Source organism: Camellia sinensis, chromosome 7 (assembly GCF_055761805.1).
Source record: "Camellia sinensis isolate YWXY chromosome 7, ASM5576180v1, whole genome shotgun sequence".
NCBI classification, from domain to species: Eukaryota; Viridiplantae; Streptophyta; class Magnoliopsida; order Ericales; family Theaceae; genus Camellia; species Camellia sinensis.
Window position 1 is genome coordinate 44,367,679 of NC_138967.1, and position 25,970 is coordinate 44,393,648.

Below are 25,970 nucleotides of genomic sequence, written 5' to 3' on the forward strand. Positions count from 1 at the left end.
GGGCTCACTATGCATGAGGCTTAATCTCTAGCCCACGACGGAGAACTAGACATCCCCGGTTTAATCCGTCGATTTTTCGACGCCAGTAACCGTGGCGACCTTCTTTGGTGAAGTTTTCGACAACACGCCCTTTGTTTGTGCATGTTGGCTCATTTCCTCTTTGCCTCTGGTTTCAAAGGGTCTAGCATTCGCTTAATTAAAGTGGTACAAGGCTTGAAAGAGGACAAGAGCTGCATTAGCTTGGCGTTGGCCGAGACTTTGATGGGCTTGGATGCCTTCCATCGGTGAGAGACTACTAGGTTCGCGGGAAGTCCACTACTTCTTCAGGTAATATTTCCCACCCTATCTCATATGTGTTTCTCACATCTCTTGGCATTCATGCTCTGTTTTCTCTCAAAACCCTTTTCTCATTTTTTCATCTCAATGCACACCTCTCTATTATTTAATCTCTCTTATTTTTCATCCCTTCCCAGATATGGCTTATGGACAAGCTGAAGGTAGTGGACTCTTGCCCTGCATACTCAGCCCGAGCATATTTTTTCCGCCAACAGCTAGTGGATTTCCCGAATGAAGGATGGTGGTGTAAGTGGATATGCAGTAGGTCTGCTGTTGATATCGCTTGGCGTTGCCTCTGTTTTGATCTGCCTGAAATGGGCTATAACATGACTCGACAACCTGGCATTCAGCCAATTAGCCTTACACACTGTGTGTTCTATTTTCCATTCTGATTTAGGCACCAGTTTGGACACGACTAGATTTGCCCAGAGGGGGGGGTAGAGAACCCGTTTCATTCCCTATCCGAGGCTCACAATTGGCTAGATACTACACTACTTGGAGGATGAGAGAGCTTCTGGCCCTTGCCCCTAATTTTAGTTGTGCACTTTCTAGTGAGTGTTTGGCTTGGCTTGAAGATAAGGCGCAAGCTGGGCCTACTTTGGCATCAGAGGCTTCCACAAGCACAAGCGGGGGATGCAGGAACACCTGACTTAACTGTGCCCCAAGTTTATTGCTTCGATATTTACTTTCAAGTTTTATGATAAAAAACAACTTTGATTTGTATGGAAAGTTGGAGAATTTTGCATTGAAATCAATGAAATTGGAGTTGTGAACACTAAAAATCTTCTTTTTGGTCCAAAAATGGTCTAAGTTGTAAAAAGATCAATTTGAACAAAATTAGCTTCTATTAAAACTTTCCAAAACCATTTTCGAAAAGGATCACAACTTAACACACATGGAATCAATCCTCAAGATATATAACCCTGAATCCAAGAATGGAAAACTGCCCCTTGTCTAAATAGCACTGCTCAGCACTGTAACCAGCTCTCAGAACAAAGATCACAATCGAACTCTCACGTAAAGTAGAGACAAAGATGAGCTGATCAATCATATGGACAGGACAGTTGATTTGGAGGTGTTTACGGCCGAACCTCAAGATGAAGTTGCCTACGTATCCCGAAGATGGGAATCAGGCCTTACATAGTTGGGTTTGGGTTCACTCGAGTATTAACTCTCTTCTTTTGCGCTCTAACTTTTGCCAAGGCCGCCCTTTCGGGTTTTCAACCTTGCGAGCTTAGCTTTTCTTTATTTCCAATTTTTTGTGCTCTAACTTTTGGTTAGGTCTCCCATATGAGTTTTTGGCCTAGCAAGCCTCTCAGGGATAGTATTTCTTCAACTTGTCCATGTTGATCGGTTGGAAAAATTCTAGTCCATCCAGGTCCATAAGAATAACAGCTCCAACCAACCAAATAGTTTTGATGATGTAAGGACCAGTTCAATTGGGTCTGAACTTGCCCCTAAGGTCATGGATGGGAGCTCGGTTGTCTTTCAGCACCAAATCCCATTTTTTAAGATTTTGGGACTTAACCTTCTTGTTAAAAGCCCTAGCAATCCTGCGTTGATAACCCTGAACATGGTACAGTGCTTTCAGCCTTCTCTCATCAAACAGCAACAGTTCTTTGAACCTGGTCTGTTACTAACCCCGCCTATGCTATCTGACACTCAGCCATAACTCATAGCGACGGAACTTCTATTTCAATTGGAAGAACAACTTCCATCCCATAAACAAGAAAGTAAGAAGTTGCCCTAGTAGATATCAAAATTGAAGTCCTGTAGCCCTAGGGTGCAAATGGCAATTTGTCTGGCCAGTCCCTGTAAGTCTCAACCATCTTCTGTAAAATGTGGTTGATGTTCTTGTTGGCGGTCTCAATAGCTCCGTTGGTTTGTAGCCAGTATGTGGATGACTTATGAAAAGCCACGTTGTATTTCTTTAACAAGTCGATCACTTCTCCTTTGAAGTGGGAGCCATTATCTGAAATAATCTCATTCGAGACTCCATATTAGCAAATGATGTTGTTTTGGATGAACTTAGCCACATGCGTTGCCTTCAACACTGCATAAGACTGAGCTTCTACCCACTTCGTGAAATAATCAATTGCCACTAGGATATATTCATGCCCATTTGACCCTTTTGGTGTAATTACGCCAATGACGTCGATTCCTCAGACTGAGAAAGGCCATGGCGAAGTCATGTTGTATAGCTTTGATGATGGGATGTTCATGCGATTAGCATGGATTTGGCATTTGTGGCATCGCCGAACAAAATCGATACAATCCTCCTTCATAGTAGACTAGTAGTAACCTTGCCTGAGAATCTTCCAGGCTAACATTACTCCGTTCATGTGCGCTCTGCACTCTCACCCATGGATGGCCTCCATTAGGCGCTTTGACTCCTCTGTGTCGACACATAACTTGTGCATTCCCAGATGACCCCTCCTGTACAGTTTACCTCTGTAGATGATAAATTGAGTGGCTATTCGATGTATTGCCCTTTTATCTTTGGCATTTTCCCCTGGTGGATAAACCTCCTTTTCCAAGAAGTTCTAGATATCATAGAACCAAGGGTCTTCATCTTGTACTTCGTCTATTGTGGCAATCGTCTGGTAGGCCGGCATATATCTCTGCTCAATGATGATCGGATGCATCCGGACTCCGAGTGAAATGTCTATCATAGAAGATAAAGTTGATAAAACATCAGCAAACCTGTTGTTTTCTCTTAGTAGACGCGTAAAAGTTAGCTTCTCAAACCTAGGAATTAGAATATCTAAAGTCTGGTGATAGATCTTCATCTTTTCTTCTTTGACCTTCCAGTCTCCATTTGCTTGAGAAACAACTAGATTTGAGTCCCCGATGACGTCCAACCTTTTTGTCCCTAGTTCTAGGGAGGTGTCCAAACCAGCGATGCATGCCTTGTATTTTGCTTCGTTGTTAGATACCTTGAACCGGAGTTTAAAGGCTAAGGGTATGTGGGAATTGTCGGGTGCTATCAGCAACACACCTATCCCATACCCATACAGATTAGACGCTCCGTCAAAGTACATTGTCCAAATTTATTCATTGACCTGTAGAATAACTTCATTTGGGAACAAGTATTCTACCACTTCATCCCCTTCTACTAAGTGATCTGCCAGGAACTCTACTATTGCTCTCCTTTTGATAGAATTGCAAGTGACATATTTCAGATCAAATTCGGAGAGGAGAAGCAACCAACGGGCTCGCCTATCCATAAGCACTGGTTTCTCGAAGAGATATTTGATGGGATCTAATCTCGAAACTAGAATTATAGAGCGAGCTAACAGGTAGTGCCTTAACTTCTTGGTAGCCCATACCAAGGCTAAGCAAGATTTCTCCAGCAGAGTGTAGCGAGTCTCGTAATCCAGCATTTTCTTGCTCAGGTAGTAGATGGCTTTCTCCACCTTATCCTCAGATTCCTGAGCGAGCATGCATCCCATCGTTGTGTCTGTGATTGACAGATACAGAATCAACAGCTTCCCCGGCTCTGGCAGTGACAACATATGTAGATTCTGAAGATTGCTTGATCTGCTCAAAAGCAAAAATGACATCAGTCATCCCATTGGAATTTCTTTTCTTGCTTCAGGAGACCAAATAGTGGCTCACAAGTCAAGGTTAACTTAGACATAATTCGTCTTACGAATCGCACTTTGCCCAGAAAGCCTTGCACCTCTTTTTTAGTCTTTGGTAGTGGTATTTCTAGGATGGCCTTGATTTTGGAAGGATCTACCTCGATGCCTCTCTGTGTAATCAAGAAACTCAGCATTTTTCTTGCTGTTACCCCGAAAGTACACTTTTGCGGATTTAACCTCAACCTGTATTCTCTGATCTGTTGGAAGAATTTCTTCAAGGTGGTGTAGTGGCCCTCTCTTTCCTTGGACTTGACAATCATGTCGTCCACGTACACCTCAACCTTTTTATGGATCATATCATGCAGAATTGTGGTTGCAGCCCATTGATAGGTAGTCCCGACATTCTTCAGCCTAAATGGCATCACTCGATAGCAATAAGTTCCCCATGGCGTAGTGAATGCAATTTTCTCTCTATCCTCGAGTGCCATCAGAATCTGGTTATACCCAGAAAATCCATCCGTAAAGGAGAGCAACGTATGACCTGCGGTGAAGTCCACTAATTCATCGAGTTGCGGCATGGGAAAGTCGTCCTTTGGACTAGCTCTGTTCAGATCCCTGAAATCCACACACACCTGAATTTTGCCGCCTTTTTTTGGCCCCGGGACGATGTTGGCCAACCAAGTCGGATACTCAGATACTAGTAAGAACTCTGCGTCTGTCTACTTAGTGACCTCCTCCTTAATCTTCAAAGCCCAATTCGGGTGTATTCTCTGCAACTTCTGCTTGATGGGTCGGGCCTTAGGGTCAAGAGGGATCCAATGCTGTACAATCTCAGGATCGATTCCAGGCATGTCTTCGTAGGACCACGCGAAAACATCATTGAAATCTTTTAATAAAGCGACTAAGTGCTCGCACTCCTGAAGACAATGTAGAACCAATCTGGATCAAGCCAGGATCCTTCTTTATTAGCATGCCTCTTTTTCTCTTAATTGATCAAATTTTTACAAATCTCGAGGAATTCCTCCCTCTTTGTTTTCATCACAGTGTTAGAAAAGTTTTCAAAAAACTTAGGTCAATGTGATGATTAAAGCCACAGAAAAAGTAGGTGAAAATGTACTGTCATTTCATTTAGATTTGCTGGCACAACTGGCTTCATGGCAGAAACTGATGCAAAAGTGTAAAAGACAAACACAAAACAAGATAGTGATGTTCGAGGCAACACCCCCGGAATCACTTGGCTCTAACACAACAGGACTGACTCGATACAACAAGACTGACTTAAAACAACATAACAGGACTGACCCAATACCCAAGTCAGAAATTAAAATAAATTGCATTTGCAAATTGCTCAAAACAGTGCATGCCATCCACCATATCTGGAGTAAAATGAGTGCCATCAGCAGGGGGTTCATCCCCCGATCACATAGTCACATTATCCCTCTAGTTCATTGATCCGGTGCCGATAGACTTTGCAGGACCTGGTGCGACGATGACCTCGTTGTCAATCAGATCTTGAACTTCATGGTGAAGACGATAACAACCGTCAGTGTCATGACCGGTTTGTTGATGGAAGGCACAGTACTTGGAAGGATTATGCCTGGCTGGAAGGGGATCTGGGAGAGGCTGAGGCTTAAGGGGTTTGAGATGGCCTTGCCCTATAAGGATTTGAAGAGCTTTAGACAAGGTCATGTAGATGGGATTGAAGGTGTGGTAAGCAGTTCCGACAAGCTTGACAGAGGGCTTGATAGGTGTTGACTGGGTTTAATAATCTCTTATGGGTGTAGGATTGGAGCTGAAAGGGGTGTTTCTAGTCAGGCATCTCTTTTTATGGCTTATCCCTAGATTCAAAATGCCTCTAACCTGAGTGACAAAATTGCCATCCACAGTTTTTGCTATAGCAGCAAGCGCTTGCTGTTTGTTCAGCCCTTTGACCTTTAACGCCTTAATACCCCACTGAAGTTGTTCATAAGGATTAATACCTGCCCCGGGTTTGTTATTGCCCCTTGCCTCCACTTTGCTGAGGGATTGGGTTGCTCTGTTTAGGCGAGGCCCAGTTGTTGTTGACATGTCGCCACCCAGACTTGAAATGGCTTCGGGTTAGCCCTTTTCAATTACAGTTCACCCCAAGATTAGGGAGGCCTTTGGCGTGAAATTTCTCGTATGTGATGTGGTCGATGAGGGAGCCAAGATCCCAAAGGCTAAATCTGCCACAGTTCTCTGCAAGTCTTCAATCATGCTCATCAGCTCAGAAGTAGTGGGTTCATCAGTTTGAGATGATTGGGGTTCGAGTGCATCCATCATGCACAAGTCCGTGCTTTGTGGGATGAACACCTCAGGCTTGGGTAAATGGGATGGGGTGATGTATATGCTGGCGTTGTAGGTGGATGGCAGTGTATGGATTAGATTGAGATGTGGAGGTGACCGGTTAGTGGTGGCCTAACGTCCTTTTGGTGGAGCTACGATCTCTTTGTCAATAAGATCTTAAATCTTATGACGGAGGCGAATACAACAGTTTGTATCATGACCGTGCTGCTGATGATAGCCATAGTATTTAGTAGGGTCATGTCTTGGTGGAAAAGGATTTGGAAGGGGTCGGGGTTTTAGGAGTTCTAGGCACCCTTTTTCTCATAGCATTTTCAAGGCTTGAGAGAGACTCATGTAAAGGGAATGGAAATTTTGGGCTTGGGGCCGGGTTGAAGTGGTTAGCCTTTGGCTATTATCAGAAAGAGGGTTTTTGATAGGCATGGTGGCAGTGTTTACTTCTGATCATTTCGCAACTGGGCTACCACTGGTAGCAACATTGGAATTACAAATAGCATTCTTTCTCATAAGCTCATTACCTTCCACAATGACCCCTTGTCTGATGGCATCTTTGAGTTGAACCCTAGTTTCATGGAGGTCTGTAAAGTTGAATATCGTTTTCTACAATATCTCAGCTTGCCTATCCATATCTTACTGTAGTGAATCTACTGATTGCTAAAAGTGGATTAGTAAATCCTCTACAATATCTCAGCTTGCCTAGCCATATCTTACTGTAGTGAATCCACTGATTGCTGAAAGTGGATTAGTAAATTCTCTAGATTTATCAGAGGCTGAGCCATGAGAGGGGTAGATGGTCGTGCTCGGAACAGAGGTGATCTAGCTGGTAAATGCCAGAATAGTGGAACCGGTGAGACCTGTTTGGCCCTTCTTTGCCTTGCCACTGGCGAAGGAAACACTGGTTTCCCTTGAACTAAATCTCCGTCCTGACAAAGTCTATCAACACAAGTCCAGCATACCCGGGGGATATCAGAACCTTCTGAAGCTACAGTTCTAGGGTTTCCTAAAAGAGAAAACAGGCAGCATCTCAGCCCAATTTCACTAGAACAGATATGATCGCAGCTAAAAGACTATGCTCTCTACTGAATTCTGCCCCACAAATTGATACTCAAATTGCAACTGATACGCACGTTCTTGTACAGTTTCACTGTAAAGCACATACTAGCTAAGTGAGAGCCAATACACCCCTATGAGGGAAGTAGGGTTATCCTATCCTAGTTTCATCAGCAGCTAGGGTTCATTATTCAAGCAAAGTGGTCTCACGCAATTCTTGTATTCGGGTAAACAACCTATCCTAGTTTGGAACAGTCTCTATAGTTTCCGATATATAACAAGGTCGATTGGTCAAAAAGGGTACCTCAGCATGACTACTTAATATACCTCTCGCACCTAACACCGAGAAGTGAAAGGAGGATCAAACGGTACATCGGTAGTCCAGATCCAAGGGTTGTGTTCCCATTGTGGCAAAGCCCGCAACGGGTTAGCAAGCCTCCGGCAAACTGTTTAGGAATAGCATATGGCAAACACTGTGACTTAAGCGCACCAATGCAAATGCAAATGCAAAGAAACACATAAGTGTAGATAAAATGACATATCATGAGTTTGGGTCAAGTTCTCTAAATCCCTAGTAGAGTCGCCAGAAACTGTGGACTCTCCTTTTTTCGCGCCCCCTTTCAAAAAGGTTTGAAAAGAAGGCCTCACAGTTCAGACTCCCGCAGTTCTGAATCTAATCTCACAAATGCAATGTGAAATTGATAAACACTAAAGAGTCCAATCCGACAAATCTTTTTGGAAAATCAATTTCAAATCAAATAATGCCAAAATTGGATTTTTTTTCCCGATACAGAGTCGCCACCTAAATATTTTTGTTTTATAGAAATTTAAGAAACCCTGACTCGTGCCAAAGGCTACGTGTCCATTATCACCAAAGTTGCCTTTTCTTGGGAACTTGGGTACGAGAAGGGAAGGTCATGAATTGAGCACCCCCGCTCACCCAATCAAAGATCGGCCTCTACTAATCATGATATGATTTTTATAAACAATATGTGGTATTGTTTCGGTTATTAGCTAACATTACTATGCGATGTGTACAAGCAAGTATAGACTAATTTGCTCAATTTGAAACAATTCAACACATGTTTATTTGCGAAAATGGTTTGAGTTTGCCACCTCAAGTAGGGTTAAAGTTTACGGATTTGCCACCAAACATAGTGGGCTTAAAATTGATTTGCCACTCAACAAAGTGGGCTTAAAAAACACATTTGTTGAATTATTCCAATTCAAACAACAAGCCTTCATCCGCATGCATTCAAGCAGTTTTAGCAAGTAAGCACATAGCCTCATGGCAAGCATGCTAAACATGGCAACATTCACATTTATGCAAGTATGCTAAAGCGTAAAAACTTACCTAGTACTCCAAGCTAGGAAAGAAATAAGTTAGAAAACTATGCACGATTCCTAACTATACAAAGTGTCTAATGTAACACATGCAATATGCAATTAATAGGCTTGACTACTAATATGACATATGGATTGATTTGATAACATGCGATTAAATACGTATTCAAATAAGATATTAAAATTGCAATACAGTTTGAATGATGCGCCGAGCGTCGGTGCATGCCAGACAAGATGGATGGATGCAAACATGTGACATGCTAATTGAAACATCCCTAATTTAACCATCAAACGGGATTAAGTAAAAGGGAGAAAGTCGTGGGGTTGGAAGACATACACACATGCACACACACTTATTATAACATTACGCCCTCATGAAAGAGGGTACGAATGAATAAGCTAAGCTAATTAAGCAACTAATTAGGACTAAGCTAATTAAGCTAAGTAAGCTACTTAACTAATTATTATAAAACTTGATTGAAAAAAAAAAAACTAACTATTCTAAGCTAATTAATACATTACAACACTTTAACTAACTAGCAAACTAATTAATTAATTTACAACACAGATGCACACGAACTAACCATTTAAGACATTAAACTATGCTGCCACTGCTCCGCCTCGGGAAGTGGAAGATGCACATGCTCAGTTTTTGCCCCGAAAAGACCACTGTTTTGCTCTCGAAAGTCTCTGTTTACAGAGTTGAGTATTTTTAGAACCTTTCTCCTCCATCTTACCAAAATCAGCTGAGGCCTGCATCAGTGGCCTGCCGGCCATGAATGGCTTTTGGCAGCCATCTGCTGGCCCAGGAGGTGTTCCGCTGACCAAAGATGATGCACTGCCGGCCATTGATGGTGCATTGGCAGCCACTGATGCATTGGATCACCATGCTGCAACAGAGCACAACAGAGCAAAAAGAACACTTTTCCAAGGATTTGTTTGTACTGTATCCCTCCTTATCATCTCAATATCTCAAAGGAGTGACACATTTGGATCCAAAACCACCAATCAAGCGATTTCATTACATGATGGCCAAAGATCCAAGTTGTACAATTTCGATAAATGCACAAATAAGATTCGAATGACCATCACCCCATCATGCATGATCAAGGGCAATGGAGACCAAGGAAAATGACACATTTTATCACTTTTGAGTATGAAATGTTCTATTTTCCTTGTGTTCAAACTAACGTCCGGTTGGAACACATGCAATGCAACACAAAGAATGCTTATCTTGCCTCTTTTACTTGCCAATTTTGTTTACATGTTATAGTTACCAAATCATTCTTTAATCCATTTGTCCATTGGTGAGTGTCCTCAAGGTGAAGGAAGTGTCAACCAAGGGATAGTGTAAGGCAAGAAAGAGATCATGCCTTTCATAATGAACCCTAAAAAAGGATTAAATCATTAAGCATAACCTCAATCTCAAGCTTAAAGGATCCCAAGCTTGAAACAACCCTCAAAAGCAAATGAAAGAGTGAAGCAAAGAGGGAAATTGCCGAGATTTAGGAGCTGAAATTGAGTGATAAAAGCACCAAAAACATGCTACCAAGTCACATCAATGATAGTTAAAGCCTTAAAACACTAAGCTAGTGATGGAATTAACACTACAACCATGCCATGCAAGACTCAAATGAAACAAATAACCAAAAATAGAGGCAAAACAGCCTTGAATATAGTCTAAAACATGCTAGACTTAAGCTAAGTTAAGCTTGAAAAACATGCTAACATGTGAAGCTATCTAGGCATGCAAACAAGACACAAGGAGGAGAGGATAACCCCTCCACATTTGGACTTCAAAATGAAGTTTTTTGCCACTTAAAAACCTCTGAAATTCAATGATTAAAAGGCCCAAAAAAGTTGATTTGAAAGTGATGAATAAAGGCCCAAAAGCTTTAAGAATCAAAATGCAAGATGGGTGAGTTACCCTTTAACTATAAAGGCCTCAAACTAACACTTTTATGCCACAAAAACTGAGCTTTTTACAGTAGAAAACCAGCCTCAAAACAATTGAAAAAGATAGAAAAACAAGTATTAAAGGCAAGCTAACAAAAATATTATTCTACCTCTTGAAGCAAGGACTACTTTTAGGCACAAGTGCAAGCCAAAACCAACTTCAAGAGCTTCAAGAAGGCCCCAAGGAACCTCAGCTCAAAGGTGAGAGGATTTGGTTTAGGAGATGTAGGCAAAAGTGTAGAGAAACTAGGCAAACACACACACTTTTCCAAGAGAGAGAGAGAGAGAGAGAAATCTAGAGAGAAAATTTTTATGTCTAAAATTTTTCTTACCCCACATATGAGATTGAGAGGTCCTATATATAGAAAACACATATTTCCTCACAAACATCCTGCCATACAAGTGTAGGAAGATGCATGAATCTATATAAACAGCTGGCACAAAATATCACAAAATATTTGCAGCAAGCAATGGTGGCCAGCCGGCCATCAGTGGTGGCCGACAAGGCTTCATTGATGGCCGGCAAAGCACATCAATAGCCGGAAAAGGAGAAGTGGTGGCTGATAGCCTCCAAGGATGGCAGGCAGGCCATCAGAAGCTTCAGGCTTAAAATACCCAGGCTTGGTCTAAAGATGAGACAAAATGGATGCAGGGTTTGAAATGCTCAAAGTTATGGCATTTCGCTAGAGACTTCGAGCGTTCGGCAATCAAACAAACTTATTATCGGATGTACCTGCAAGAACATCCAAGTTGTAAAGGGTTGTAAAAAATGGGGTGTCTACAGGCATGCCCAATGTTTTTAATCGAAGGTGAATAATCCTAATGCGTCACACGCAATAGGAGGTAGGGTGGTGTGAACACCAGGGCACACCCAATGTTTCTAACCGAGGTAAACAATCCTAACGCCTGACACTCGATAGGAGGAAGGGTGGTGTGAATACCGGGGCACGCCCAATGTTTTTAGCTGATTTGAACAATCCTAACGCGTTACACATGATAGGAGGAAGGGTGGTGTGAACACCGGGCACGCCCAATGTTTTTAACCTATTTAAACAATCCTAACACGTCACACGCGATAGGAGGAAGAGTGGTGTGAACACCGGGGCACGCCCAATGTTTTTATCCAATTTGAATAATCCTAACGCGTCACACGCGATAGGAGAAAGGGTGGTGTGAACAAATAGGCGCACTTGCTATTTTTAACCAAGGCGAACAATCCTCACGCGTTGCATGCGAGAAGAGGAAAGGTGAATACAAAAGTGCTTTTAAGAATTTTGTAAAGCGAGAATACCTCCCCCCTAGGAAGGCCTCGGAGAACGCAGTCCATGGAAATAATTCTAAATGCTAATTAGGAGTAAACACGTATTCTACACAAAGATACGTAAAATCACATCAATCAAAGTGATGTAGTAACATGAAAGCCAGTTTGCCCATGTGTTAAAACATTGGGTTTTAATTTGAACACAACACACTGCGTTCCAATTTGGTTGTAAAATGGATGATGATGTTATTGTGGCACGAATTATTTTATCTGGAATTCCTCTGAATGAACCATGCATACAATATTGTTTGTTATGAAATAACAGAACAGATTATAATTCAGGCAAAACAATTTATAACCTAACGGAACAGTCTAAACAAATTAAATGCTTGAAACAAAACAAACCAAATTATGAGTCAAACAAATGAGTTGAAAGAAAACAAATTATGAATCAAATAAATCAAATCACGCATTCACATATTAAAACAAAATAAACAAAAATCCTCTATTTTCTTTTCCCTTTCCACTTTTTTTATATTTTATTTTCTCTTTTTGATTTTCCTATGCTCTTTGTTTTCTTTTCTTTTCTCTTTTTTTTTTTTTTTCTCTTTTTCACCTATCTTTTTCACTGTTTTCCTTTCTGTTTGCTTTTTATTATTATTTTCATTATAATTATAATTATTTTCAGATTAAAGCTCCATAATACAAGAAATAAAAAGAACAAAATTGTATGAATTCACATCAAGGCCCGACCAGGCCTTGATGAAGCATGACCGTGCTTTAAGACAGCCGACCGGTCTTCGATAGCAGCAGGGGCAGTTTCAGGCATTCCGTGATCCAAACACATTTTAAACCAACTCAAACCCTTATTTTCTCGCTTCCTCTCATCCGAAACTCCCTTTCCTCTCTATCTCTCTAACCTCTCTCTTTCTATATATTTCCCCTTTTCTTGAATTACCCAGCAACCCTCGCCATTTTTCCTTTGAAACCCTTTCCCTCCTTTACACTTTGAATTGAACAAAAATTAATTTGGTGGAGTTTTGGGGTTTCTCTTGTTTTCCCTCACATTTGCCCACATTTTCCTTCTATCCCCCTTTGATTTTCCACAACTTCTTCAATTTCTCTCTCCTAGGGTTTGAATTTTGGGGTTTTCACCTATTTTCAGTCATCCCCTTCACTTTTTCTTCACTTTTCTCTATGGCTAGTGACGAGGTTCCCATCTTGGACCCTGTCATTTGTATTAGGGCCGTCTTAGGCGCAGATATGGAGGCTGAGGACGCTCCCTCGTTGCCTCCCCTCGTTAATAGGCCATTTGACATGACCACTTACTGACAACGTACACATGTTCCGCCCCCAGGTGGTATCTTGAGATTCGAGGGCCTCATCCCAGGGATAGATGAGGACATCCTGCTGCGAAATCTTGTGGAGCGCTTGTCCGCCGATGCTTTCACAGTAAGCCACTTTTTCTTCATTCTGTACATACGTTGAATTACTTGTCAATGCTATTCACATATTGACAATATTTCCAATTTACAGGTGATAACTAGGAGGATCGGCGACTATAGATTCATATCCGGCCCTAGGCGCTGGTATGAGAGGCTTTTCGCAGAGGTCCGTACGCTGGTTGATGCTATTGGCTTTGGGCCCTTATGTTCAGGGCTCATACAAATAAGGGCTTAGTCACTACTATATAGGACCTTGGTAGAGAGATAGTGGGACACTACGGACTCATTCCACTTCTTATCGATCGGGGAGCTGACTCAGACCCCGTATGATTTTGTGATGCTCACTGGCCTATGGGTCAGGGTTAGCGGCCCAATCCCATTCAATCCTAATATGACGCAGTGAAGGGCGCACAGCGTCAACTTTTTGGAGCGATCCCGGACACTACCAGCCACGAGATGGTGAGGTATAGTTGGTTCTCTCATCACTTCTCTGATTCTTAGCCCAATACTCCAGATGAGGTCGCCTAGTACACCCGCAGCTTCCTTATGTATCTCCTCAGTACTTCCCTGTTTGCGAACAGGAAAAATACCGTGGGGTCATATCTTCTAGGGGCATTGGTGCACCTACCACAAATGACAGAGTATGACTGGGGTGGCGCTGGCCTGGCCACCTTATATTATTGCATGAGCTTCGTATCCCGCTGAAAGGAGGATTCACTTGGTGACTACTAGAGAGTTTGGAAAGTACATCTCATACCTACTTTTTCTGTACAACTTTACATTCTGTTCAATTTTTGCATTTGCATTTTCTGCCCATTATTGCTTTGCATTTCCTTGTCTGTATCTGCTCATTTACTTCATCCAACTTTTTCTGCTTATAGGTATGGGTTTACACATATTTCACCTCTCCAGCTCCGGTCCCAGTAAGGTCGATTGAGTTGTCAGTACCCCGCTCTCGGTACAACAACTCCCAATTTGAGTGCCGCCGCTGTGTTGACTGAGACTTCCCCTACTTTCGCCGTTTCTTTGACATGATCACTGTGGATCAAGTAACAAAATATCAACCTTTAACTTGTACATATTGTAAGCATACTACATTGTTTCCCATACTACACGGGTATTCTTATACTGTTGCTTCCATACTGCATTGTCAGTCTCAAACTGCACTGTCATTCTCATACTGTTGCTTCTATACTACACTATTATTCTCATATTGCACTGTCATTCTCATACTACTTAGATCTTTGACATCTGACGTTTGGTTCCACAGGTTGATTGGCATCCTTGGGCAGGCATCCCCTAAGTGTCGAGGACGACCTATGTCGCTGCATGACATGCCTCCACCATGCAAATTTTGTTTGAGGGTCCCTTTGGTAGGGCTTACTACTTGGAGGAGAGGTTCATTTTCCAGACACCAGGCATTGCTGACCCTGGCATTATGCATCCTCTTTATCCCGGCATGCGAGTAGTCGATGAGCTTCACGACCGTCCTCAGATCGACCTCCTGATGTTGGGAGAGGATGGTGACCGTTATCATGAGCTCGATGACTTCACCACTTTCTTGCAAAATCGGGTGATGGCGCCTCTTACCCCGGGTGTGGTTCGCGCTATTCCAAAGGTTGCTACTGCTATTGCTGCGGTTGGCGATGTCCCTGCTAGGGGTGCCCCTGCCGTTGCACCCATTCCTGGGTTTCCCGTGATTCCCACTAAGATCATGTACATGTGTCCAGATAGAGTGATTGAGAAGATCTCTCTTGAGCATATCGAGGAGAGGGATCGCAGGCTAGTGTTCGCTCCTGGCATCGAGCAGGTGCACATTTCTCTATGCTTCTACTCACTGCACTTTATCTTGTTTTGTTTTCTATCATTTCTGTTCATTGTTCTCTATTACTTTCGCCTACTTTTCTCAAATTCTCATTCTATTTTACAGGTACCCGGGCGTATGCTGTTGACCTCCTCCGGATGATCGACCGACTGCTCCTTATGGTGCGGAGAAGATAGACTGCTTTAGTCACTCATGAGATCGAGGTATACTATGTCTATAGCTTATTGTTGTTGATATACTGTTTATTCTCATGCTAGTCCATACTGATACATGTACTCTTTTCAGCTTGAGCTAGTGCTAGTAGCACTCACAGGACCTCTTCCAGCTAGGATGAGAATGAGACGGGGCCCAGTGAGGGGCCGAGGAGGAGCTGATTGAGGGAGAGACTGAGCCAGCCAACGCTCACCTTCTGAAGAGTCTTTTAACGGTTCTACGACCCCCGAGGATGAGGGAGAGGAAGTTAAAATGCAGTTCAGTAGCCCTAGTGATGACAGCGATGCACCTCCTCTACAACCGAGGAGGAAGAGAGTGAGGATGGGTTGATGAGGATGATGATTTTCTATTTTTGTTTTGTTTTGCTTTGTAGTTAAAGACTAGCTTTAGATAGACCCATTTGTTTTTGAAGGATTTTCTTTTGGTTTTGTTGCTTTGTAAAACAATGATCGGAGTTAGACCCACTAGTTTATAAAAGGAACATTTTGGATGATTTCGCTTGCATATTTCCTTTTGCATATTTGCATATGACGAATGGATGGTACTTGTACGATAATCTTCAAAATTGTGAATGTTTGTTCTTGAATTGATTCATGAATCGGATAATAACTTACAACTGGACAAAATGTAAAATACAACTCGATAACAGGAAAACAAATGAAAACAACTCAAAAATACTAAAAAAATATCTAGTACAAACAAAACAAAACTTATAACACAACCGTGGTACACCAGGACAAAGGCTAACCCTTTCTCAAATTACACAAACCTGGGCCCTTATTTAGACCCTGTTGGGCCTAAATATGAGGTCGGTTAGTGCTGCCCAGCTGTCATGAATTGCTCCTTCTCAACATCTATAAATGGTGCTCCTATTCTGTTTTTCTGTCAGAATAACAAGTCTTTGGTATTTTGCTCTCAAGATGGAGACACCGTTCAACAATAGGCTCCGAAGCTGGGTAGCTACTTTGGACGGCTCAGAAAAGGTGAACTTTTGTGATTTTGGCCTAAACGCCCTTTTTCCTCAAAGCCGCACTTCTCTTTGCTTTCCATTCCTCTACGCCGCTGCTCGATGTTGGAACCCGATCACACATGTATTTCACTTTGGTTCACAAGAGGTGTGACCGACGATCGAAGATTTTCAAGCATTGATGGAATCCTGGCATGACGAAGAAATTATGCCTCATCCTCATTTTGGCCATGCGCAAGCTTTGGGATGGATGTGCGGGCTAACATTACATGAGGCTTGGACTTTGGCACAAGATGGAGAGCTAGACATCCCCGGCCTAGTTCATCGATTTTTTGCTATTGGAGACAGGAGTGACCTTCTTTGGCAAGGTGTAAACACACCATTTTTTACGGCCCTTTAAAACTTGGATGTTCTTGCAAGTACATCCGATGGCAAGTCTGATTGTTCATTGAATGCTCGAAGTCTGCGGCAGAATGCCATAGGTTTGAGTTTTTCAAACCCTACATCCTTTTTGCCTCATCTTGGGACCATGCTTAGGTCTTTTCAGAATGAGGTTGGAGACAGGAGTGACCTTATTTTGCTATCCTTACATATTTTTTTGGGGCTGGTTTTCAACTATAAAAAACTCTGTTTTTGAGGCTTAAAATTGTTGGTTTGAGCCCTTTTCAAGTTAGGGGGTGGTTCACCCTTCTTGTTGCTTAATTGTCTAGACTTTTGTGCTATTTTTCCTCACTTTCAAAACAAATTTCTTCGGCCTTTTAACCACTAAATCTCAGAGGTTTTTTAATGGTAAAAATCAACTTTTGAAGTCCAAAATTGGAGGGGTTAGCCTCCCCTCCTTATGTCTTGTTTGTATACCTAGATAGCTTCATATGTTAGCATGTTTTTCTAGCAATTTGTAGCTTAAGTCCAGCATGTTTTTGCCTCTGTTTTGACCTATTTTAGCTCTGTTTTAGGCTGGTTAATTTAGTTGAGGCATGTATTGCATAGTTGTAGTGTTATTTCCTTCACTAGCTTGATGTTTTAATGCTTTGATCATCATTATTTTGAGTTAATAGCATGTTTTAGTGTTGTTTTGCACTCCATTTCAGCACTTCAAATCTCTGCAACCTCCCTCTTTGCTTCACTCTTTTATTTTCTTTTGGGAGTTGTTTCAAACTTGGGATCCTTTAAGCTTAAGATTGAGGTTATGCTTTATGGTTTAATCTTCTTTGAGGGTTCATTACCAACGGCATGATCTCTCTCTCATGCCTTAAATTACCCCTTGGTTGACACTTCTTTCGCTTTAGAAGACACTCACCTTTGGACTTAATTGATTAAAGAATGAATCGGTAACTAAAATGAGTAAACAAAAATTGGCAAGTAAAAGAAGCAAGATGCATCTTTTGTGTTGCATTGTATGTGTTTAAACCGGACGTTAGTTTGAACACAAGGCAAATGGGACATTTCATATTCAATAGTGATGAAATGTACCATTTTCCTTGGTCTCTATTGCCCTTGATCATGTATGGTAAGGTGGTGGTCTTGTTGGTCATATTTTTGCATTTATTGAAATTGTACAACTTGGATCTTTGGCCATCATGCAAAGAACTTGCTTGATTGGTGGTTTTGGATCCAAATGTGTCACTCCTTTGAGGTTTTGAAGTGATAAGGAAGGATACAATACAAACATACCCTTGGAAAACCTTTCATTTTGCTCTGTTTGCGCTCTGTTGCAACATGGGGACCCAGAGCATCAATGGCCATCAAGTGCCCATCCATGGCTGGCAAGGCTTCATTTTTGGCCAGCAGTGCACCCCTCTGGCTAGCAGATGGCTGGCAGCAGCCATCCATGGCTGGCGGGCCACTGGTGTAACCCTCAGCAAGGAATTGGTAAGGTGGAGCAGAAAGGTTCTGAAGTGTGTTCAATTATGAAAATAGAGACTCTTAAGAGCAAAACAGAGGGCTTTTCAGGGCGAAAACCGAACGCATGCATCTTCGACTTCCCGAAGCTAAGCATTAGCAGCATAGTTTAATACCTTGAATGCTTACCTAGTGCTAATTTGTTTTAATTAATTAGTTTACTAGTTGATTAAAGCGTTGTAATAATTAGTAATTAATTTGCTAGTTATTTGATTGGTTTGTAATAATTAGTCTAATTAGTTTAATTAGATTAGTTTAATTAGCGTAGCTAGTTAGCTTAGCTCTTATTCATTCAGACCCTCCTTCGCGAGGGCGTAATGTTGTAATAAGTGTGTGTGTGTGTGTGTGTGTGTGTGAATGTCTTCCAACCTCATGTCTTTCTCCCTTTTACTTAACCACTTTCAATGGTTAGTTTAGGAGCATCATATTTCAATTAGCATACCTTATGCCTGCATGTTTGCATCCATTCACTTGTCTTGCATGCACCGAGACTCGGCGCATCATTCAAACTGCATCGTTAAGTCAATACTTCTTTGAATATGTGTTTCAAAGCATGCTATCAAAGTGTTGCAACTACCATATTAGTAGCTGAGCCTATTAATTGCATTCTTGCATGTGTTGCATTAGACACTTAACATAGTTAGGATCATGCATCTTTCTAACTAGTTTTTGTTTTAGCTTGGAGTACTCGGTAAGCTTTTACGCTTTAGCATACTTGCGTGTGTGCGAATGATGCCATGATTAGCATGTTTGCCATGAGGCTATATGCTTAAATGCAAAATTGCATGAATGCCTGAGGGTGAAGGCTAGTTATTTGAATTGGAACGATTCAACAAATGTGCGTTTTAAGCGATGTTTTAAGCCCACTATGTTTGGTGGCAAATCCATATCTTTAAGCCCACTTGAGGGTGGCAAATTCAAACCATTGTCGCAAAATAAACATGAGTTGAATTGTTCCAAGTCTTGCGACTAGTCTATACTTACTTGTGTGCGTCACCTACTAAAGCTAGTTTAATTATCGGAATAAGAACGCATAGTGTTGATAAAAATCATACCATGATTAGTAGAGACCGATCTTTGATCAGGCTAGCAGGGGTGCTAAATTCATGACCTTCCTCCTTCGTACCTAAGTTCCCGAGCCGGGGCAACTTTGGTGATGACGGACACGTGGCCTTCGGCACGAGTCAGGGTTTCCTAAATTTCACCAAAACAAAAATATTTAGGTGACGACTCCGTATCTGGCAAAGTAGGCCAATGTTGGCGTTATTTGATTTAAAATTGATTTTTCAAAAGATTTTCCGGATTTGGACTCTTTCGTGTTTATCAGTTTCACATTGTACTTGTGAGACTAGATTTAGAACTGCAGGAGTCTGAATTGTGAGGCCTTCTTCTCAACCCTTTCCAAATGGAGGGGTGTGGAAAAAGGCAAGTCCACACGAGGCCACCGACAACATGCTCTCTATTTATGCCTTCGTGCGCAATTCCTCCTTGCCCCTAGTTTTGGCGGTGCTAGCATCCGGTTGATCGAAGTGGCCCAATGTCGGAAAGAGGGTAAGAGTTGCATAGGTTTGGCACTGGCCGAAACCTTGATGGGTTTGGATGCCTTTCATCGGCGAGAAACTATCCGCTTTGTAGGTATTCCGTTACGTCTCTAGGTATTATTTTCCCACCCTTCTAATTTATGATTCTCACATCACACGACACTCACTCTCTATTTTTCTCTTATAACCTCTTCCTTACTTTTCTCTCATCGTACACCTTTCTATTCTTTAATCTCTCTTATTTTTCATCCCTCTCTAGGTATGGTTGGTGGATAAATTGCAAGTAGTGGACCCTTTCCTTGAGTACTCAGCTCGAGCTTACTTCTTTCTCCAACAGCTGGTCGATTTCCCGTCAGAGGGGTTATCGCGTGGCTGGATGTGTAACTGATCTGTAACTGACATAACTTGGCGTTGCCTCTAGTTTAATTTACCTGAGATGAGCTACAACATGTCCCACTAGTCGGGTGTAGAGTTGATTGGCCTCACACACTGTGTATTTTATTTCTCTCTTCGGGTCAGACACCAGTTCGGGCATGATAAGATACATCCAGATGAGGGAGCAAAATATGCAGCTTTATTTCCTATTCGCGTTTCGCATTTTGCCTTGATACCTTACTCCCTGGAGGACGAGAGAGCTTCTGGCCCCTACCCCTAGCTTCAGTTACACCCTTTCTGACGAATGTTTAGCTTGGCTCGAAGAGGACGAACAAGTTGGGCCATCCTTAGCTATGAAACTTCGGCGAGTGCAAGCAGAAGACATAGAGCTACCTGACTTAGCTGTGCTCCTAGTTTTATTCTTTGATATTTCTTTTCAAGTTTTATGATGTAAAAGAAACTTTGATCTAAATTAGCGAGGGAGAATGTACTTGTGTTGAAATCAATAAAATTAAAGTTGAGAGTACTAGAAATTTTCCTTTCGGTCCCAAAAATGGTCCAAGTTGTAAAAGCGTAAAATTTTGAACAAAAACAACTTTTATTAAAAATTTTCAAAATGATTTTTGGAAACAATCCCCACCTAACAAACATGGAATCAACCCTCGAGATATACAATGCTGAATCAGAAGATCACAACTGCATCGGCCACACCGGCTCTTCCGCCAATATAAAGATCACACAATCGAACTAAAGGATAATAAAGAAAGATGACGTCATCAAATATGAACGAATAGGACCGTTGAGTTGGAGATTGTTATGGCTGAACTTCGAGATGAAGTTGCCTACGTATCCTAAAAATGGGAATTAGGCCTTACATAGTTTGTTTAAGGTTCACTCAAGTATTAACGCTCTCCTTTTGAGTTCTAACTTTTTCCAAAGTCGCCCTTTTGGGCTTTCAACCTTGCGAGCTCAATTTTTCTTTGTTTCTAATTTTTCATGCTCTAACTTTTGCCTAGGTTGTCATTTCAGGTTTTTGGCCTAGCGAGCCTCTCAGGGGTAGTATTTCTTCAACTTGTCCATATTGATTGGTCGAGAAAATTCCAGGCCATCTAAGTTCATAAGAATAACCGGCCCTTCTAACCAGATTGACTTGATGATGTAAGAACCAGTCTAATTGGGTTTGAACTTGCCCCTTGGGTCATGGATGGGAGATCAGTTGTCCTTCATCACCATGTCCCCTTCTTTAAGGTTCCTGAACTTAACTTTCTTGTTAAAAGCCTTAGCGATTCTGTGTTGGTAACCCTGGACGTGATACAGAGCCTTTAACCTTCTCTCATCAAATAACATTAACTCTTCAAATCTGCTTTGTTGCCAGTCTACCTCTGCTATTTGACAGTCGGCTATAACGTGTAATGACGGTACTTCAATCTCGATTGGCAGAACTATAGACACCTCATTTTTTACTGTCCTTAAGACTTGGACGTCATTGCTTGTGCACTCAATGATTATGCTTGTTTGTGTTCATTTTGAGTGCTCGAGGTTCTCGGTGGAGTACCTTGCCTTTGAGACCTGAAACCTTATCTATTTTGTGCTCTGTTTTGGGCCAAAAGCTTGTTGTTTCAACTCTGGAAGAGTGGGTGACCTGTCGGCCTTGGCTTATGCTTGTCGGCTACCAGCGATGGCCGATGGCCATTTGTCTCTTTTTCCAGATAGTTGTTGACAGCTGTTCCAACTGTTGCACACCGATCTGCATCTCCATACACGTGTATGGTAAGATGTTCCTAAGCTCAAGACTCATTTTTTTTTCTATATATAGGGGGGTTCCTCCCCTATTTTTGAGGGTTAGAAAAATTAGAGCAAAAATATCTCTCTCTCTCTCTCTTGTTATTTTGTATACATTTGCTCATAAGTTCTTAGCTTTTGCATACCAACCCTTAACCAAATACTCTCACCTTTGGGCTGAGATTACTTAGAGTCTTATTTGAGCTCTAAAAGGTGGTTTGAGCTTAGATTATTGGCTATTTTGTGCTTTGCTTCAACGGTATAGCACTTACCTTGTTTAAGCTTATTTTGTATCTTTGTTTTGCCATCTTTTCCAACTGTCTTTGGGCTGATTTTGAACTGCCAAAAACTCTATTTTTGTGACTTAAAAATGTTGGTTTGAGGTCTCTTTGAGTTAGGGGGTGGTCCACCCTTCTTGCTCCTTTGTTTCTTAAGCTTTTATGCCATTTTTCACCACTTTCAAACCAACTTTTTTGGGCCTTTTAACCATTGAATTTCAGAGGTTTTTCAGTGGTACAAACCCTATTTTGAAGTCCAAATTGAAGTGGTTAATCTCCCCTTCTTGTGTGTTGCTTGCACGCCGAGTTAGCCTCATGTTTTAGCTTTTTGTGGCTTAAGTCCAGCATGCTTTAGACTATATTTAGGGCTGTTTTGCCTCTGTTTTTAGTTGGTTAATTCATTTGAGTCTTGTATTGCATGGTTGTATGTAGACACCCCATTTTTGACCATCCTCAAGACTTGGACGTCATCGTTTGAACACTAGATGATCATCCATGCTCGTGTTCGTTTTGAGTTCCTGAGGGTCTCGGCTGCGCCCCTTGCCTTAGAACCTCTCAACTTGTCTGTTTTGTGCTTGATTGTGGACCAAGGACTTGTAGTTTTATTTCTGAGGGAAGAGGGTGGCTTGTTGGCCAGCCCTACAACCCATCGGCCAAGCCTTGTGCTTATCGGCCATGTTTTCTTGTCATCGGCCATCAGTGATGGTCGATCGACACTCTTTTTGGACGATCGGCCATATCTTTTGTCCGAGGCTTTTTTATTTGCTTTTTCAGATATTTTTGTGCCAGCTGTGACAGCTGGTGAGCACATATTTCATCCTCCATACACGTGTATGGAGGGATTGAATCAAACCCTTAGCTTGTCCAACAAGCTTAGGATTTGATTTTCTATAAGAAGGGAGACCCCTTTCCCTTTCCATGGGTTTTGAAAATTGATATACAAGATATATATATATATATATATATCTCTCTTTCTCTATATTTCTTCATCTCTTTCTATATTTGTGTGAGTTTGTGCTTTAAAGTGTGTTTTGTCTTCACTTTTGCACTACAACACCTAGTAGAGCACCTTGCTTAGTTACTGAGGTAATAGAGGATGTTGTTTGGACTCTCAAAGCTTGTTTCTTTGGCTTAGAAGTTGCCGTTCTAAAGAGGTTCTTCAACGGTGAGTCTTTTACCTCTTTAAAGCTCTATTTTCATAGCTTATTTAGCCAGCTTTGCATGTTTCCTTTGGCTTAGCTTTCAACTAAAAAAATTCTTATTTTCAAGTGTTTGAAATGGTTGTTTAAGGCTCTATTTGTGTTGGGGGTGGTTTACCTCCTTTGGTGACTTGTTTGGCTTTGTTTTGAGCCATCACTTTAGGCTTTTGTTTTAGCCTTTGCATGACCTTTCTTCCACTGAATTCCAGAGGAATTTCAGTGGTGGAAAGTGTGTTTTGAGGTCTTAAATAGGAGAGGGGATGACCCTCTCCTTGTGTCTTGTGTGCTTGTGTTGATGGCTCACCAAGTTGGCATGTTTTTCTACCTCTTTGTGGCTCCATTTTAGCATATCTTAGGCCTTGTTTTGCCATGATATAACACTATTTTGGCTTGGTTTGATCATATCATGCATGCTCCTTGCACTTGTAGTGCAAATCCATTCACTAACCTAACATGTATCATGCTTTTGACCATCATTCTAGCATGTTTTTGGCACAACTCCAACAAGCTTTTGTTCATGTTTTTCCATTCTTTAGCTCTATTCATGTTGTTTTGGTCATGCATGCAATGCTTTGTATAGCCATAGTGTATTCTTGCTCATTAGCTTTGAGTTTCATGGTCTCTAGCATGGCTTCCTTGAGTTGTTTGCATGTCATTTCTACCATGATTTCAGTATGTATAGTGTGGCCATATTCTCTCATGAATCACTATTTCAATGCTTTTGGTGAGGCATGCTTTATGCCTTAAGTATGAGTCTATATGCATGCCTTATTGCCTAAACTTTTGGGTTGCCATATCAATACATTTTTGGTGTTATTTTGACATTCCATAACTCTATTTTTAGTGGGTGAAGTCATCTCATGCTTGGTTTTGGTGGGTGTAGTGTAATCCTCTTTGTTGGCTTAATATGCTCCATGCTTCATGCTTTTAATTCTAGCTTGTGTCGGCTATGTTCAAGCATGTTTTGGGTCTTGTTTTGACCTTTCTTGGGAGTGTTTTGAGTCACCTTGGCCCTTTGGGGCTTGCTTGATATGGCCATGGTGTAAGTCCTTTGGCTAGCTTTAGGCTTTGAGCCCACTAGCATGCTTTGTTTGTCATATGTGCATGATTTAGTATCCTTTGGAATGTGATTTCAGAGCCTATTTCATGATCACACTCTCACATTTTTCACTCCTTCAATGTGCTTGAGTGTTGGTGCCTTCATGCCTTGCTTGTGAACCAATTGGTATGCATGCTTGTATATACTTTCGGACTTCATTTTTAGCATGTTTTGGCCATTGTATTGGCATGCATGAGGCTTGTGGGAGGTTGGTTTGGTCCATTGAATATTGCATTACATGGCCCTTATCATTGCATTGTTGTTTGCATGACATTGTTATTTGCATGTTGTTGCAAGCTTGTTGCATTGCATATTGTTGCATGCTCATGTTGTATTACATTGTGTTGTTGCATTGCATTATGGTTGCATGCTCATCTTGCATTGCATTGTGTGTGCATGCCTTGCATTACATGAGTTTGGATTAGGGTGTTAATCCAAACACGAGAAACGAGGGACGTTTCACACTTAAGGTGATGAAACGTGCCTCATTTCTCGGTCGTCAACCCTCTTGATCATGCATGATAGAGGTCAAGGCATTTATGTGTTATTTGTGCATCCATTGACATTGATTTGTGCAACTCGGCCTCTTTGGCCATCATGCATCGAGATGCGTGATTGATGGCTCGAGAGCCGAGCACTACACTCCTTTGAGCTTAAGACATGATAAGGGGTGTAGTTGCACACATATTTTCTTGTAAATACACTGCCATGCCTCTGTTAGTGCTCTGTTGAAGCAAAGGGGGAAGTTGCAGGAAGCAGTGGCCGATTGACCAATTAGTCTGCCGATCGGCTATAAAAATTGGCTGATAGCTATTATCTTTGGCCGATAGCCTTAACGATGACCACTCCTCTTGGCCGATGACCACTCTGCATGTCCATGGGATGGATCAAAAGTACCTTGGAGGTTGGCACAATTTTTAGAAGTCTAAAACATTGCAAACAGAGGCATCATGAAGCAAGGTAGCGGATTTCTGGAAGGATGCGACCGAGCATGCAGCATTCATCATTCCGAGGCAGAGCTGAGATAGCCTATTTTAGTTTCTTACTTAGTTGGTTTTGTAATTTAATTAATTTGATTAATTAGTTAAAGTTTTGTAATAATTAATTTGCTAAGTTAGTTAATTAGTCAATTTGAAAAATTAGTTTAATTAGCGTAGCTAGTTGTAGACACCCCATTTTTACCAACCTTAAGACTCAGACGTCATCAATTGAGCGCTTGGTGATTGTGCATGTTGTGCTCGTTCTGAGGTTTCTGAGTTTTTGGCTGCGAGCCTTGCCTCCAGGCCTCTGAACTCTTTGTGCTTTGGCTCGGTTTGCAGACCAAGCCCTGTTTTCCTTCCCGGAGGGTAGGAGAGGTCTTGTAGACCATCTCTTTGTGGTCATAGAGTACTTTTTGTGGTCGTAGGCCACTTTTCCTGTTTGGAGACTAGTTTTTAATTTTTGGAGCCTTCGGCCGCGTGCCTTGTCTCGGGACCGCTTAATGTTCTCCGT